Source organism: Grammomys surdaster, unplaced genomic scaffold, assembly GCF_004785775.1.
Source record: "Grammomys surdaster isolate TR1022 unplaced genomic scaffold, NIH_TR_1.0 61, whole genome shotgun sequence".
Classification (NCBI taxonomy): Eukaryota; Metazoa; Chordata; class Mammalia; order Rodentia; family Muridae; genus Grammomys; species Grammomys surdaster.
The window spans coordinates 17,933,366-17,952,451 of record NW_021604563.1 but is presented as its reverse complement, the minus strand read 5'-3'; the positions used below and the strand labels follow the sequence as shown (position 1 = coordinate 17,952,451).

The 19,086-nt window shown below is 33.8% G+C and overlaps 1 protein-coding gene across 1 annotated transcript in view; it reads right to left on the bottom strand.

The window, feature by feature from the left end:
- The window catches only part of Hdx (highly divergent homeobox), a 201,415-nt gene that overhangs the window by 114,446 nt on the left and 67,883 nt on the right, over nucleotides 1-19,086 (bottom strand). The gene's annotated exons all lie outside the window — the stretch shown is intronic.

The following is a 19,086-nucleotide window of genomic DNA, read 5'->3' as shown; positions in this document are numbered from 1 at the left end:
TGTTACAGAATTTGCAACACCATTTTGAAGATAGAATTAGCATGCAATAAACGTTGACAACAATAAAATAGAATGTATGATCATATGTTCTGTCATTAAAGTCTACATTATTTTATGAATGAAGGCATCAGTTAGATAGGAAAGTTGGGGAAGCATTGTATCTTAATATTTTAATTTAATTGTTGGTTAAAAGAAGATAAGAAAAAGCAGCTGTTAAAAAGGGGGAAAGGAATAGGCAACTGAAGATATACATATATACGTGTGTGTGTGTGTGTGTGTGTGTGTGTATTATAAATCAAACTAGCTTGATCAATGAAGAATATACAGTAAGAACTAGTATGAAATTAAATAGGCTGAAAATAAAAACCTTTAAAAATAGATTCAATTAAAAGCCACCAAAAGCTGTGTGGTTCAATGGATATATCAACCTCTAGAATCAAAGATCCTCAAAAAAAATCTCTGATGATTTGTATCAAACACAATTTAATTTATATCCAACTCTAGATTTCTCAATGTTTTTCATTCCCAGATATTATAAAATGTAAATTCTTATTAGCCATAGAGCAATTTGTTTGTAGCATTTTACCATATATGCAGCTGACTCATATGTAGCATGGCTCACAAATGTCTGTAACTCTGACTACAGAGGTCTGATGGTCTTCTTTGTGGGCACTAAGCACACACATGGCACACAGATATACATACAGATAAGACATACATACATACATACATACATACATACATACATACATACATACATATAAAATAAATATGAAAAAGAATTGCAAAAAGCTAATCGTGCTAAACTGTGTATAGGGTTCAGAGAAGATTGGAGACAGAAAGGCAAAGGATAAATAATATTTTATCTAGTGCTGAAAGATAAATTCCAGGTCCTCCACTTGTTAGACAAGTACCCTACTAGTTATCAACACATCTAGTCCTCCTTTTGATATAGGTTCTTTCTAGCTATATCCCAGGCTGCCCTTGCCCTCTCAGTCCTTCCACCTCCACCTTCCAAACAACGTGATTAGAAGCACGTCAACCAGTTAAAATAAAAGTCCTTAGTCATTCAGACTTTTGAATGAGCAAAAACAATGAAGTGTTGAAATAGTTATATTTAAAGTAAAATCCATCATATAGTTTGTACTCCTTTTGCATCATTATTTACCAGTGTGGAAAAGTATAGAGAAATACAAAGAAAATTAATTACCCAAAGCCAATGGATTAATAATTTACTAAACTATATCTTTCAATCAGAGTTGACAATCATTTGAGAATGATTTTTAAACAACAAGGTCATTGCCAGTTTAAGGTAGTAGATACAGGTTGAAGAGCTAAGGTTTGACAAACTGAGTTGGGGCTTCAAGGACTAGAGCTAAATCAAGATAGAATTAATGTTCTCAAATCACCTGAACAAGTAAGTGTATAATATAAAAGTCTCAACAGCCAGTATCAGAAAGCAAAGTACAAATTGTAGGTACTTGGGAAAAATAACAGATGACAATATTCAAGTTTGCAGATGAAGAAATACTTAGGTTGGGATTCAAAAAATAAGAATGTAGTTATAGAGATTAAGGATCAGGTAGTAGACAAATTCCTGAGAGGACAGACAGCATTAGGCTCTAATTGGCAGGAAAAAGTTAGGCAAGCATAAAAGTCAATTGAAAAAGAAGGGAATTGGGGTCTCAAGCAAATAAGTACAAATAATGTCAGTTTGATATATGAAACTGACATTAAATGCAAATCAAGAAATAGAGAAATAATAGAAAATTAAAGAACAGAATATAGCAAAGTAAAAGACATACTAATCTCAAGGTGGACCTAATAAATAAAAGAAGCTAGTCAGCTTTGAGCTGGAGCTTTAATAATCCCAATGTGCTCAAACTGGGTCCTGAAGGGGGGAGGAAATAATCAGGAAAATCTATCTGCAATGAAATACACGAGTGCTAGAACAAAGACGTAATCTCAGGGAGGAATCTAAAGCTTAGGCTAGAACAAAGAAGTAATTTCAGACAGGAATCTAAATTTTAGGCTAGAACACGGAAGTAGGCTTCAGACATGAAAATGACCTTGCGCTAGGACAAGGAAGTAGGCTCAGATACTTTGGTCATCCTGATAAGCCCTTAGAAACAGTGATCATTGGAGTATTCACGGAATTTTGTTTACTGTCTTGCTTGTTCTTTGACTATTTGTGTTTATTGTATTGCTAGACCCCCCCAACCTAGAACTGACCTTAATACTTGCATGTAGTTACAATAGTATAAAAGAATAAAGGAGAAGGGGGAAAGGGATAGGGGGTTCTAGGAAGAGGAAATGGGGAAAGGGGATGACATCTGTATTCTAAATAAATAAAATAGCCAATAAAAAAATAAAAAAAATACATGTGGGCAAAAAAGAGTTGCTCATAGCAGTCAGATTTCAACAATAAACCTAGAAAAAAATAAGAGTATTTTTGGCTGTCTCATAAGAATTAATAAGATGAAAAACTCTTTCTTCCAAACTTGAATGGCATCTTTTTCCATTAGAGTAAATTTTCTAAATGACATGTAGCAAAATTATTCAGCAATGAAATTTTCAAGAACATATTTCAGAAGTTTGCCTAACATTATTATACTATCAGATGCATTACACAGACTGTGTGAAAATGTTATATCACCATTTTATAAACTTGTCTTATAAAATTATTTAAATTATTTTTTCTTCAATAAAATTGCTTATTCAGCTTCACATTGTTGATATGCATTGTGCTATCTAGACAAACAACATTTGTTTATCACTTTCTTATGGTTTAATTTTATCAATCCAGCATTTTTGGTAGCATAATGAGTAGGAAACAAATGACAATGAGTTTGTTTCAGCTGTTAGCCAATATAATCAAATATCTCTCAAGTGGTATGATACAAGACAGCATTCTGTACATTTAAAATGTCTAAATCTCAGTGTTAGTAGCATAGATATTCTACTAAGGATTAAGAAATTATTGTGACAGACCATTTTAATACTTAACATGTTCAATTGGTAATGTAGCCTACTTTTGCTGTTGATGAAAATGTTTCATAATTGTAGCCTCCTGTAGCCAAAACTGCATATTAAGACTTGTATAGCCTTGGGAGAAAAGGCAACATCTTCAACAAGTGGTGCTGAAAAAAACTGTATATCTATCTACACAAGAATGAAACGAGATGTTTCTCACTTACTCTGCACAAAACTCAATTCTGTATAGATAAAAGACCTCAATTTAAAGCCCAAAATACTGAGACTCCTAAAGATAAAGGTAAGTTGTACGCTAGATAGATAGCTAGGTAGATGGATAGAAGAAAGCAAGCAAGCAAGCAAGCAAGGAAGGAAGAAAGGAGGAAGGAAAGATAGGTAAATAGTTTTTAAATAGGACTCTAGCTGTGCTGTGTAGGACATAAGGTAAAAAATTGGCAAATTTTATCTCAAAAAAAAAAAAAGCCTCCGTTGAGCAAAGGAAATTGTCAGTGAAGTGAAGAGCAGTCTACAAAACGGAAAAGAATTATAGATACTTGCCCATCTGACAGAGAATTAATATCTAGAATGTATAGAAAACTAGATCTAAACATCAAGAAAACAAACAACTCAACAAAAACTGGACCATGGATCTTGACAGACAGTCTCAAAAGATGAAAAATAAATAACTAATAAATGTCTATAAATGTGAATTTCACTAGCAATCAAGGAAATGCAAATTAAAACTACAGTGAGATTTTGTCTCACCCTAGAATGACTACTGTCAAGAAAAAAAAGGATAACAAATCCTGGCAAGGGTTTGAGGAAAGGCAAACTCTTACTCTTTGTTTGAGAGTGGAAATCACTATGAAAATAAGTGTGGAAATTTCTCAAGAAGAAACCTGAAAATAGAATTACTTTATACCCCAGACATATCAGGCATATACTTTACTCAAAGAATGCTACACCACACAACAGAGATAACTTTGTAACCACATTCATTGCTCTCTATTCATAATAGCTAGGATAGGAATCAGACTTAATTTCCATCAATTGATTAACAGTAATGAAAATGTGGTATATGTGCAAAATAGAATTCTAGCTAGCGTTAAAGAAAAAATAAATTATTAAATTTCCAGATAAATAAATGGAATGTGATAGTATTATACTGGTTGAGGTAACCAAGACCCAGATACAGAGCCTAACTTCAAAACTTTTAGAATTATGTATTTAAGTTGGAGTAAGTATTTAGAAATGCCAGGAATTAATAAATGGAACATGAGAAGTGTGTGTAGGCAAATGTCTTTGATGGCACAGTGAGAGGTAAATATGTATTTGGTAAATGCATTTGATATGAAAGTAATGAGGAGGAAATACTAGGAGCAGGAATACTAATGGGCAGGAAGGTGCAAGGGATGAGAAAAAGTGTAAGTCACTGGAAGGGTCAAGCAAAAGTAATGATAGATGGACAAACACATGGAAAGTTGCTTCTGTATAAAAAATATTTTGAACAGAAATAACCTCCATTAGTTGATAATACTGTTTTTTGAAGCTACAGACTTTTAAATAAAAATCCCAGTGTTACATGTGAGGTTCTTCACTCTATGAATTGCTGCCTAGAAAGACCTTGGAAGTTTTCAAAGCAATACAAGCTTATTGTCTTTGATCTTGGTTACTCACTGGAAATAGATGGTAAAAATTCTATTACTGGAAGCACCACATATCTTGGATACAGGACAAATATGGAACTGAGCTGGAAGCTTCCTCTTTGCTGGCTACTAGTGTTCACAATATTGAAAATGCTGTCCAGAACTGCTAAGAAAGAAATACCTACCATCAATGGTCTTTCACATCTGTGGACACTTCATGCTACAATTTTGATCTGCCAGCCTAGATGCACTGTAACAGTGCAAGAAAAATGTTCTTGAGTTAATCAACTAATTCTCAATTGATTAGACATTTATTGTACAGAACACACGTTTGATAAATAAATCTGGTTGAAGCCAATGGTGGAAACAACAGGACCTAAGTAGGGGTCCTGTGATTGTACTATTGATGTTTGTTAAGTGGGCATGCAGCCTAATTGTCTTTTAACACATTGACTAGTGCTACTCTCAGCTGGGTCAGAGATGTTTCTTTTTCCAGACTGGGACAGTTAATTCTGAGTCTTATAACCTGTAAAATTGCTAATAAGTGAGTTTTGAGTGCTCAGCACTAATGGAGTCAAGAATAACGAGAACATCACAGTACAGAAGCCTGAAAGACTGTGAGAACCAGAGGACTGAGAAGAGATCTATGAATGGCCATTACAGTCACATACTATCTGTGCACAAAAATCTATGTCTATACGTGCATATATGTATGTAAGTGCACAGATATAAAAAGAGATTGAAAGAGCAAGAAAGAATACATAGGATGGTTTGGAATGAGGAAAGGGAAGGAGGAATGATGAAATTATAATATCAAATAATAAAAGAAAAAACAGAAAACAAATAACCAAAAAAATACATAGGAGTAAGAAAAAGGGTAGGTTAGTAGAAGAGGAATATTCTGAGTGGGAGAGGATGGGAAAAGGTGAGTACACTTGTAATGCATTCTATATGTGTAGTATTTAATGAAAATATATTTTAATAAATTCTTTGAGAATTGTATTTATTTTGATAATATCCATAACCTCTCCTTTACCACCATTGCAGCTGTCTCATCTTTCCCATCCAACTTTGATATCTTTTTGTTTTAACCTTTCCCTGTGCAGTCCAGTTTGTGTTGTCAAGCTTGTCTTGGGGTTGAAACTTGTTGTTGGGTGTGATTAGCCTACTAGGGGTTACATCATTTAAAAAAAAAAAACTAAAAACAAATTTCCAACATACAGGAGAAAGGGGCTATGTAATCCCACCATGACTTGAGGAGCAAAACTATTTCTTTTTGCAAAAAATACTGTGTGTTACAATTCAAAAATCACATCTCTTTGTATCTCAAACCCTATAAAATCTGCTACTTTGAGTAAATTGAACTTACATTTCATCTTAAGTTTTAAATATTTACATAGGTTATTTTATATCTATCCTTTCCTATAGCTAACCAATTTTTAGAATACTGGGTGGAGTTTCTATACATACATGTACATTAAATAAGTGTTCTAATGAAGTACATCTCCACATCCAATGACTTCTCACCACCCTTAAAAAGCATTACATCTAAAAAGAGTAGTTAATTTTAAAAGTAGAGACATTAAAGATTATGCTTTTTAATAATAAAGATAAGATAATCAAGGCAGTGGTGTACTAAAGCCTGCCAACACCTGCTTAGAAAGACTGATTATGCCCATCTCTTCACAAGTTCAATTCTAGTGACTATACTCTGGTAAAATGCAGCTATGGTTGAGATAGTAACACAAAAATCAGCCAGTGCTACAAATGAGGGCTACCTCATCATTAAAAAGCTACTTGTTAAGCATTGACCAGCATACCATTAAGCATATGGCAAGACAGAGTATGAAGATGGTAGAGTACAGAGTAGTGTTTTGAAGTTAACTCAGAGGGATTGGTTAACTTTAATTTGTTTACCATGATAATATGAAGTACAACTGGAAAATGCATCTGTGATTAGGAGTGAAAACATATTTTACTAATTAACCTTTAAAACATTTATATAGAATGTTTTTTACAGAGAAAATATTTTTGATCCAATGTATACTTTTGATGTAACTAAGTTATTTGGTAATTATAATTTATTTCATCCTACTTACACCTACTTATGTACTTCTTATTCAAACCTTTAAACAAGAATCAAAACATCATTGAGTAAATGGGAATCATGAGTTAAAAGGTGTATCTTTTAAGAAAGTTGATTTTAGATGGGTAATAGTGGATGATATTCATCAAGTAATTTTATTGTGTCATGTGGATCTGACAAGGAATACATGAGTATTGCCTGAATACAGAGTTATGTCTGAAAGTTAAAGCAAGACTTCAAATTCAATGATCAGATATATGAAAGGAGTATCCGAAGAGACAGAAGGTGGATACTCACACAATATGTAAAGTATAGAACTGAAAATAATGCTGCGCCACATTGGGTATTAAGATGTCAACATAGACTCATGAGTTAGACCTGTTTGTAAATCACTACTTGCTTGTAATGAGGCTACTTTGTGTGCTCTGCACAAACTCAGTTGAATACAATGGCCAATAACCTCAAGTTTTAAAGATAATCTCTATATGGAGAAAGCATAGCAATGATGGTCTAAAACTCCAGGGAACATTTTTCTATATAACAGAATCATTGGACTGATGAAGACTTCATGTGTGCATTTAATATTTTAGTCAATTGTTAACTTTCTTCATAGACTAGTCCCTGTATAACATCCCCTGTAATATTTTTAAACTGTGTATGTCATGAACAATAAAGGATGAAAACAGCCTACATGAATATTTTAGTATGGTAACAAAGTAAAACATATAAAGTCAGATATTTTAAATTCAAGTATAATTTCTGTTTATTAAGTTTCAATGATACTAACAGTATAATGGATATATTCATATGTATCATCTCATTTAATCTTAAAAATAAAAAATGAGGGAGTTTATTTTGTATGACTGATAAAAATAAATGAATAATCATTTTGAAAATAAAGTAGAAATTAATAACCAATTAATATAAACAAGTTTAATTAACATGAAGCTTTGACAATCAAATTTTTACTTTTTGTAATACTTATTTAGATATTTAGATATAAATTCATCCTCTTTTAAATAAAACATCCAATGATTTTAATATCTGTCATTTCATTGACTAATAGCTGTATGCTATACACAAAAATAAATTAAAATAAAATGTATTTGTTCATATAGAATCTACAAAAAGTTTATAAGAGATTATTACTCCAGTTTTAAAATAGAAATAAAATCTTAAGATACATTAACATCACAAAGCTTATATGTGTGAAAGACAATATTCAAAAATACTTTTTTATAGAAAAGCTCAATTATTTCTAGCTATATTGCTTTCTATACTCATGATAGGCACATTGCTTTTAACAGAAGTCCCAATAGTAAGACTTAATCATGGACTGGGTAAATATAGTACATAGGAATAACTAAGAATTATATACTGAAATAGACCAACAGGGTCAATATGTGTGATACTTGAGGTTTGCTTTGAAATATCAAATCAAAAAATATATTTATACTAAGAATTTGTGACAAAGTGCTAACAGTTGTTGAATCTGAGTAATGAGTGTATTTGGAGTTGCTTAATCATTCTCTCCTCATTTTCTCATGTATTTAAATATTAAATAATAATTTGTTTAAGAAATCAAGCCCTCTATGATCTTATACTTCCTAATGGCCAAGGTAGATGTTCTCATATTCTTACCTATATCATGCTATCTTTTAAAAAAATCATGCACAGATCCAAATGGATCTTATTTCTTATTTCCTATCAGGAGGTAATGACTTTGAACTATTGTTCCCTGACATCTGATACAACTGTACCATAACCACAAGGCTACAAGGCAATCTGAAGCAACCTCCAGACTGCTTGCTAAAAAGTAAACAAAATATATTTAATGTGCTACAGTAATAGGTTTTATGAGCAACACTTATAGGGCTGTGTAAAATTTTCCATTACTTCTAAGCCTTGAAAATAATACAAATTCATGACCACAGAATGTTTTAACATTATACCTTGATCCCCTTTAGATTTTTTAAACAAAATAGCTCAGTGGGTAAAGGAATTTGCTACTTTTATCCCTCTTTAAAAGAGGAAACATTTCCTTTTGACATTCTTATTCAGCCTTAGTTTTTGCTCATATAACTTACATGACATGAAATCATGTATTGTGTACCTGCTGTTTTCTTTCCTCACTAGATGGTAAACTCCATGAGGTAAAGTCTTATTATTTTGATTACTGTGATAAAACACCATGACCAAAGGTAACTTGGGAAAGAGAGAGATTATGTTATCTTATTCTTCCAGGTAAGTCTAGTGATGAGTAAAGTCAAGACAGGAACTCAAAAAGGCAAAGAACTTAAGGCAGGAACAAAAACAGAGGCCATGGAGAAATTGCTTACTTGCTTTCTCCTGATGGCTTGCTCAACATGCTGTCTTATACAATCTAGGATCACCTGTCAAGAAGATGCCCCACCCATAGTGATCTGTATCCTTCCATATTAATCATTAATCAAGAAGATGCACCATGGACTAGCCCACAGGCCAATCTGCTAAGAGTATATTTTTCAATTGACTTGCTGTCTTCCCAAGTGAGTCTAGCTTCTGTCAAGTTGAAAATACACTAAGCAGCACAGTTATCCTGTTTATGATTATATTTCAAAATGCTAGCACAATCACTGGTACATAGTAGGCACTTAGCACATACTTCTTGATCGCATGAATAAATGAGGAGTTTTGTGGGTTTGGGCATCAAGCAAGGGAAATGTTAAATGATCATTTTATATATTCAAGAAATGGTAAGTTGGAGCTTATGAAGTAATGTCCTTTATCCAGTAGCTTGCCAATGGTGTCAAAGACATGTACAGCTCTCAGAGGCCCAAACCAGACTTTAGCAATACTAATCTCATATCTATACTGAAGAGTGATTAGAGTGATAAGACGCTTTAGTTACAGTTCATTTTCATGCATACCAGTTATAGTTAATATTCATTGTCAACTTGAAAGGATATAAAACATGTGAAAGACTGTCTAGATTAATTGGGAAGATTTCCCTTAACTATGGGCAACACAATTCTAAAGGGTTGGAGCCATGGACTGAATAAAAAAATGAGATGAGCATCAACACTTGTCGTTCTCTGTTTCTTAATTAAAGATTCAGCACAAACAACTGCTTCATTCTCTTGCTTCCTTATTATAGGTTGTACCCTCCCAATGTGAGCTGTCATATGGTTTCTTTCCATAAGCTATTTTTGCCAGCCATCTTGTCACACCAACTAATACAGCATCTGTATTGGTTAAGAATATTATATTAAATCATTTTTGAGCTGAGTAATTAATACAGTACCTATATGGATTAAGAGTATTATGTGAAATCATTTATGAGCTTGAGAGCATGTCCAATGTGGTCCATGGACTGCATGTGACCCAGGATAACTACAAATGTGTCCAAACGCAAAATCTTAAGATATTAAAATATAGTTTTTTGTGATTACTTTTTCATATCTGATTCCTGATTTTGATCCTCAAGGGTGAATTTTATAGATCACATTATGTTGCAATATCGAAAAGTGTGACATGTGACACACATGCCTGCTACAGTCTCAACATATTTGGAGTCTTAAGAACTACCAAAAACTCGGTAAAAAAAAATATGTCCTTTGTTTCTGAGAGAAATGAAGTTTTTTGCCAAGTGATTATTACTGTACCTTTGTGACTTAGGTCTGGATCTGGGACTGAGTATGGCTAGAAAAAGAAGAAAGAATATAAACAAATTCATACATTGATTTGACACTGTGGGGAAATTTAACATGAACAGCTCTTTTATTGAATTAGGAGTATATGGGAAAGATTTGATAGACACATTATGAAAGGAATAGAAAATGAACAATAGTAGATGATAGGAAAGTAATGAAAGAAATGATAATTTTTGCCTACTTTTCAATTCAGAAGCATGTGCATCTGGAGTCTTGAGCAATTTTTCTTGAGTGATTTAATTCTTAAAATGCTTCTCCAAAACTGTATAATTTTAATGTCTATGTCAAATGTTAAATTTTTAGAAATCATTAAACTTTTGATATGAATGGATAAGGACCTAAGGAAGCCTTAAAACAAAAGATACAGAAGAGAAATAGATTATAAAATATTTCTTATTTTCTAAGTATAGAGTTATTATACTAGCATAACACAGAAAAAATTTCCTGTAAGTGTGGAAATTTTCTAAAGGCCATACTGAACTAGATAAAGTATACTTCAACTTGATTAAGTATGCTTCTTTTTAAGTAGCTATATATACAAATTTATGAAATGACTATATTGTACAGAAACTATTGTGCCTTAATATCCACATTTGATGTATAACTTTTTTAGTTATATCATCATCTGAAATATATCATATAATATCAAGTATATCATATAACATCATATAATATATGATGGTGATGCTTTATGACCCATAATTTGTTTAAAAATAATGCACATCTTATGATTAGTAGAAAACAAGAATATTCCTGAAACTCCAAAAATGTGTCCAGAAATTTCTAGAAACAAGAAAAAATAAATGTACTAATGATTGAAATTAAAGTCTGTTATGGGATATGTTTTACAAGAGAATGAACTGTTTTCAATAAAAGATAAAATTAAAAAAATAGAAGTATGGAACTATTAGGAATGAATTATAGGGATATTTATAAATTTTATCTGGTACATTATTGTTAAAATATGACAAGTTATCAAAAGACCACGAAGTTATCTCTTAACAGTAGTTAAACCTAGTAATTTAAAATTTCCACACTTTGGAACAAGAATTAAATGCTTAAACTTCCCTACCACCACCACACTGCCACCCACTTCCCTGTAGCATTATACTACTCAGGAAGAGAAATAATGACAATGATTAAGAAAAAATAGTGTACTTAAAGACATACAATTAGGCATAACAAATAGCTTCACAAAACTTAGACTTTATCAAATTAAGTAACAGAAATATAAATGGCCCCAGAATGGTAAAATAACTCTCTCTTACTTCCCAAGTGGTCAATGTGGTAAGAAAGGGAAATCTGGTGAGGAGAACATGAACAAATTTTGTTAGGGCTGGGTATGTACCTCAGTGGTAGACAGTTTAACTAATGTGAAGTCCCTGAGTTAGGTACCTAGCATCACAAAAGCATCTGCTGAAGAGCAAGGACTCAGGAAAAAGTAGACACATTACAAGTTTATTCTGACACTGAGTTGAAGGAACAAAATTAGGCCTGAGGCTCATATAGTTTGGCCTGACTAACTGGACAATATTTTCTGAAAATTTAATTAGGACACTTACACAATGGACAGTTGACTTTCCTTTCTACATTACAATAAGAAGCATGAAATATACATAGAAATGTTGGAAAAATAACAGCATCCTTTTGAATGTGTACATAGCTGAATTTAACAAAAAGTGTAAAGGAAAGAGTTTCATGTTGGTAAATAGATGTTGCATTATTCATACTTCAACCATCTTGATCAGAATTAAAATACTGAATAATATTTTGTTACAAATATATTCAGAAATACCAATAAAGACTTATTAAGATACTTAGGAATTAACAGGAAATTTGAAGGGTGGAGGAAGAGTCAGAGTGGTAAAAAGGGGGAAGAAGCTACTAAAGCCCTGAGAATGTTTAACAATCTAAGAAATTTCGTATTTTTAAATCTCAGTTCTCTGATAATGGGGTTCCCAATGGAGGAGTTAGAGTGAAGGCCATTGGAGCTGAAAGGGTTTGTGGCCCCATGAGGAGAGCAACAATTCCAACCAACCACAGCTCCCAGGGTCTAAACCACCAGCCTGGGAGCACTTAGGGAGGGATCCAGGGCTTCAGCTGAATATGTAAGAGTGGAGGGCCCTGCTGGTCATAGGTGGAAGAAGAGAACCTTGACCTCATGAAGGCTGGATGCCCCAGGGGGTGGGAATTTGAGGGTGGGGAGGTGGGAGTGGGGGAGTAGGTAGGGGTTACATCGACAGAGAAGCAGGAGGAGGGGTGAGGGGGTAGGGGGTTCCTGGGTGGATGGGGGATGGGGTAAGGGGACAACATATGAAATGTAAATAAAACATCCAATAATAAATAAATAAATAGATGAATCTTTAAAAAAAAGAAAGAAAAAAATCTCAGTTCTCAAGAATAGATGATTAAGGTCAAAGAGCACCAGAAGTATACTGTTCTGTGTAATCAATTATATTACACTTGAGTCACTCAGGAAACATCACGCTATAGATTTGTGATAGTTTGTATATGCTCGGCTCAGGGAGTGGCACTATTAGAAGGTGTGGCTCTGTTGAAGTAGATGTGGCCTTGTTGAAGTAGGTGTGTCACTGTCATTGTGGGTTTTAAGACCCTCATCCTAGCTGCCTGGAAGTCAGTAGTATTCTGCTCGTAGTCTTCAAATGAAGATGTAGAACTCTCCTGTACCTTGCCTGCCTTGATGCTGCCATGCTCACACCTTGATGATAATGGACTGACCCTCTGAATCTGTAAGCCAGCCTCAATTAAATGTTCTTCATAAAACTTGCCTTGGTCATGGTGTCTGTTCACAGCAATAAAACCCTAACTAAGACAGAAGTTGGTACCAGGTACTGGGGTATTGCTGTTATAGTCCTGACCATGCTTTTGTTTGGGAAGAATGTGGATTTGGGGATTTTGGATTTGGAGAGCACTGGAATGCTTTAAATGGGGCTTAATGGGCTATCCTAATAGGAATATGGAAGACTATTTTACTGAGAGTGATGTGAATTGTGTGGACCTGGCCCAAGAGGTTTCAGTGGAGAAATTCAATGTGTGCCTGGAGACTTTCTGTGGTACTTTGGTGAAGAATGTGGCTACCTTTTGCCCTTGTCTGAAGAATCTGCCTGAGGCTAAGGTAAAGAGACTCAGATTAACTGCACTGACAAAGGAAGTCTCAGAATAGCCCATCATAGACTTTGTTTTCTGGTTAAGTCTTATGATGAGTATTTTAAACAAGCATAGCAAGCTGAGAAAAGAAAAATACGAAATATAGGGTTTGAGCATTAAAGGGGCACCAGGAAGTGAAATAGAACTGAATCCTGTGTTCAAGGAGATAAGAAATTAAGGGAGTGGGACTTTGGGTCAAGATCCTACCCAGCTAAATTTGGATCTAGGCATGTTGGTGCACACCTTTAATCCCAGGAGATAAAGCCAACCAGATCTCTTAATTCAAGGCCACCATGAGACAGAGCAAGTTCTAGGTGAAGAAAAGCTTAAATCCAGGCATGGTAGTACACACCTTTAATTCCAGGAGTCAGGCATGCAGGTATCTTGAGTTCAAGGTCAGTCTACCAAGCGAGATCAAAGACAGTCAAGCTTAGGCAGTGAAGGAGTTGGAAAACAGAAAAGTAGTGATAATGTATTAGAACAAGGGTGTCCATGTTCCAGCCCCAGCAAGCAGCTTGAACACACCACCTTCAGCCACGTGACTCTGGCTTTAGAGTCCAGAATAAAGGAGACTACTGGGACAATTGGTGCTGGTTAGCTGGAACTAAGAAATTAGTGGTGATTAAGAAGAGACAAGTATCACTGAGGTGAAATCTTCTAGGAAGTGTTTTCTGAGAACACAAAGAAGCTGTGTTCCAGAGTTAATCAAGGTTGTACTAACTGCTGTAGATGTACTTGGTAATGTGTAAGAGTCACCCAGGTGATACTGGTTTTGAAGGCATGAAGGGGTCATGAAGAGCAGCTGAGGGTTGGTACTATAGTAAGACAAGATTTATTTTAATACTGTAACAGACTTGTCCCCACTCACCCAAAGGCAGATGAAAATTCTCTGGATAAAGTCAGCTTTGTTATAGTGTTCAAGTTATTGTCAGTTAATTGTTTAGGGACAATAAATGAAAGAATGATAATTAAGTATCTTAGGAACCCAGAAATAAAGAGTAAAAAAATTTATCCATAACACAATAAAACAGATATCCATAAAGGAAAAATTAAAATTCCTAAAGTGAAGTTTTTATAAAAAATATCATTTTAAAGAAGTGGCATACAAACTATAGCTGATCTCAGCAAAATGGCCAAGAAGCCATTGTGGCTTCTTACATACACCCATATATGCATTATGGATAGCAACAATGCAAGTCAAAAGATTAGATGATGTTTCCGAGAAAAGTCAAGCTGGTCCAATCTAGAATTATATTTAAAGTGAAAATCTCTTTTGAAGAGAGTAAAATGAACAGGTTATCAAACAAAAATAAGAAGAAAAGGAGGACTCTCAAGAAGAAAACAAGAGACAAATATTCTGCAAGCTGGAAGTAAGGGATATTTGAAGACCATGTGAATGCCCCAGTGGACAAAAATGCTTGCCATGAAAGTCTCATAGCTTTTTTTCTGGAAACCTACAGTAAAAGGAGAGAACTGATCCCTAAAAACTGTATTCTGAAATTCACAGGCACTTCATCACAAACACATGTTCTCTCTCTCTCTCTCTCTCTCTCTTTCTCTCTCTCTCTCTCTCTCTCACACACACACACACACACACACACACACACCAATATAAATACAAATTTTGATGTGTTTTTTGGGGGGGGGTAAGCCATAAATTATTTTTAAAAGAATCATTAAATTTCAAATAATACTAAAATTATAAAGAAATCACTGCTGTACTGTAGCTATTTCAAAGGGAAACCTATAATGAATAATAATTTTATGGCAATGTTTTTTTAAAATGTTGAAGTGAGTCAATTTTCCCTGTTTTTTCAAAACTAAAAACCAAATAGAAATTCTGAATAGTATTATGATATTAATAAAACTAGGTGGTTGTCAATGTTTTCTAAAAAAGAATTCTATGCTTATATTGAAGAGATGGTGATTGCCAGAAAATATTTTAACAGAATTAATTTTACTGTTACATGAAATCTAGGAAAAATATGGAAAACAATTGAACTTATTTTACAGGGATCAAATGCCAATGATACAGAAACCATCATGGCTAAAGGTAATAATCATTCATGAACAATAAATATAAATTTCAAAAACAAAATATAAACAGAATATAGCAATATATAAAAATAATAATATGTCATGGTCAATCTGGCTTATTATTATAAGCAAACTATGTTTGATACTATGAAATTAAGTAATGCAGTTAACTAATTGTAGAAAATATACACAATTATCTTGATATATTTGTAAGTTTTAACACAATTGAATATCTATTTGTAACTAAAAATAAAACTTAATAGGGAAACAATAGATAATCTTGCATTTTTAATTTTTTTATTTATTTAGTATGTGTGTGTGTGTGTGTACATGTGTGTGTGTATGTTCTGATATGTAAGTATGTGAGTGTGGAGTTCAGAAGACAAACTCCAGGAGTCAGTTCTTTCCTTCAACAATGCATATCCTCCAAACCCCATCTCAGATTATCAGGCATGGTAGCAAGCATGTTTACCTGCTGAGAAATCTCCTTGTCTCAGGGTAAACTTTCATATTCCAGTTTCCAATATCTATTTAAAACCCATAACAACTACATAAGCTTTTTTATAAGACACTGAGACTTCTTTCATACCATGGTACACGACAAGAATGATTAATATCATTATTACTGTTTAATATTCAACATTTCTATTCAGCTTTTAACAAACTCTAAACTGATAAATTATTTGTATAAATAAATTAAGGTCATATGTTTCTGAATTAACAAAAAAACCAATGGTTACTTCAAATAACAGTACCAAACAGTTTATAAGATAAATATGTCCTTAATAGATATCTAAATATCTGAGAATAAATCTAATGTAGTGAAATCTAACATAATACAATGATATTAAGCTATCTGATTTTTTTCAGGAACAAGTCCTTTGACAGTTTATTCATTCTCAACTGGTGAACTGTAAATATTTGTACATAAGTAAGTGGATTAAGTGGTTACATAAATACATATACACATGTGTGTAACTATATAGAACAAAATATCATGAATAAGAGGGAGTGGGGTAAGCAAAAAGAAATGTGTATCATGAGAGAAAAAAGAAAGGCATGTGAAATATCTTTGAAAATTGTAATATGTATAATCAAATATTCATATATATCCAACTTTTAGAAAATTACATATAGTAGTGACGGGGGGGGGTGGTTCAGTTAGGGAAGTGTTTGTAACACAAGTATGAGGATTAGAATTCAGATCTCCAACATCCACATAAAGAACTAGGCAGGCACAGTGTTGGTATTAGGCTCTGAACCCAGTGACATCACATCTAGGCGACCCCCACATCGTTGCCAAGGCAACTGTCATACACTCTCAGAATCCACCTGGCTACCTCACCTTTACCTGGGAGAGGCTACATCACCACCCATATAAAACAGGCCGAACCCCTTGACATCTCTTCCCCCATCTTCTTCTATTTCTCTCCCCCCACCTTTGCCCTATCTCCTGAATAACCCCCCCCAACTTGGAACTGTTTGGTCTTGTGTGGTCTGTTCTAAGCTGCGCGTGGACATCTAACAAACAGTACAATATGATGTCAATCCTATAAGTGGCTGTATAGATACAGGGAGATCCCTGAGTCTAGCTACACACACTCTTGCCAAAGAGTAAGCTCAAAGTTCAATGAGCAATTCTGTCTCAAAAGAATAATATTCAGAAGCTATTGAGGAAGAATTCCTCATCCACCTCTGGCCTTGTACATGCAACTGCTTTCCCCTATGTACAACCTACCCTGCCATAAACAATGTGATGGTCAGTGTTAACTGTCAACTTGACAGAATCTAGACTCATCCAGGAAATTAGTCTCTAAACATGGCTGTGAGGATTGCTTGATTCTCTTTAAATTTATATAGGAAGACTCATCTTAATTTTTGGTGGGATCATTCCCAGGCAGAGACTCCTGGACTATATAAAATGAAGAATGTGAGAGTAACAGTAGGGTACTTGTTTTGTTGCTCTCTAGTTCTTGATTGTGAACTGATGTGAGGAGCTCCCCTGGCCCTTGCTGATGTGACTTTCTGACCACAATGATCTGTACCATGAGCCAGAATAAACAGTTCATCCCTTCAATTGCTCTTGTCTCAGTATATCATCAAAACAACAGAGAAATAAATTAAGACACACATGAAAACATACACACATACATCACAGATGTTCTTTAAGGATTTGAAGACAATGTTATTTAAATGATACTTAAAGATATCAACTTCCTAAATTGATGCATAGGCGCAATGTATTTACAGTATTTTTTCTTCTTTTATGAACTATAAAAGAATTTCACTTTTTATGAACAAGCTAATTCTGTTCTTTTCCCTGGAAGTAATAATGGCAAGAAACAACCATAGTGTTCATGAAGAAGAAAATGGGAAGAATTGCTAAGACAGTAAGTTAATGATCATGGATACACATAGGATAAAAACAACTGAAACAATCATAGGAATAATTTGACATTTCATCGAAAGATAATTGACTTTGTGGATTAGTGAGGAACTCATGACTATTATTGAGAAATGAAGTAACAGTGCATTGGGGAAAGCCAAACAACTTCACATAATACCAAAAAGCTAAGGGGAAAAAAGGAAATAAGTGAAACAAACTGATTGTGACAGAGAACAATAGATATTTTCAAAAACAATATAAAATTTTCTTATTAATACAAGAGCTTCTTTTTAAATTTAACCATGTGCACATGTGTGCAGGCATGCATCTGTCAATCCAACTCAGAAGCTTCTTAAACATATAAAACTTGTGGTATGGTATAAAAAGCATTTTTTGAGGGAAATTTAAAGTGGTAAAAATTTTGTTAAAATAGGAAAAAAATCATCCAACCAATAAGAATTGACACATATTATTTTCAAACTTGTCCAAGAATTGTAACTTAATGTCACAGAGAAATCCAGATGAAAATTGTAAGAAAACCACAGAACAATATTATTATGAAAATGAATTCAGTAAGTTATTAGCAAACTGATTTAGTCATATTAAAATAAAAAGAAGTGTGTATTGGAAAAGGTTCTGTAGAAGATAAACATAAGATGCTATAAAGGGTAATTTATTAGGTTGCCTTAAGTTACAAGGGATGAGTAGTTTAACAATATCCATCTACACGGTAAAGATGTAAAAAAAACTCAGTAATCGCTCAGTTTGTTAAGACTGAATACCTCAGCATGGCATATTGAAAGCCTGAAAATTCCTTGGTGTGTCAGTGGTAGTGAGTTCACATCAGAAGGTCAAAGAAGCTGAAATATTTTATCATCCAATGGTATATCAGCAGTGATAGAGGTGCTCACTCAGGAAAAAGCAAAGCATGTGTGCACTGTATTTGCCTATATATTTCTATATATCTGGGTCTCTTATTGAAAAGTGAGGCCTAAAAATCAGCAATAGGCCTATCATACATGTATACTAACACCAAGTCTTGGGTCTCTGTGGAAAAACATTGAACCAGATGGCTATAAGCTATTGTAATCAGGCAGC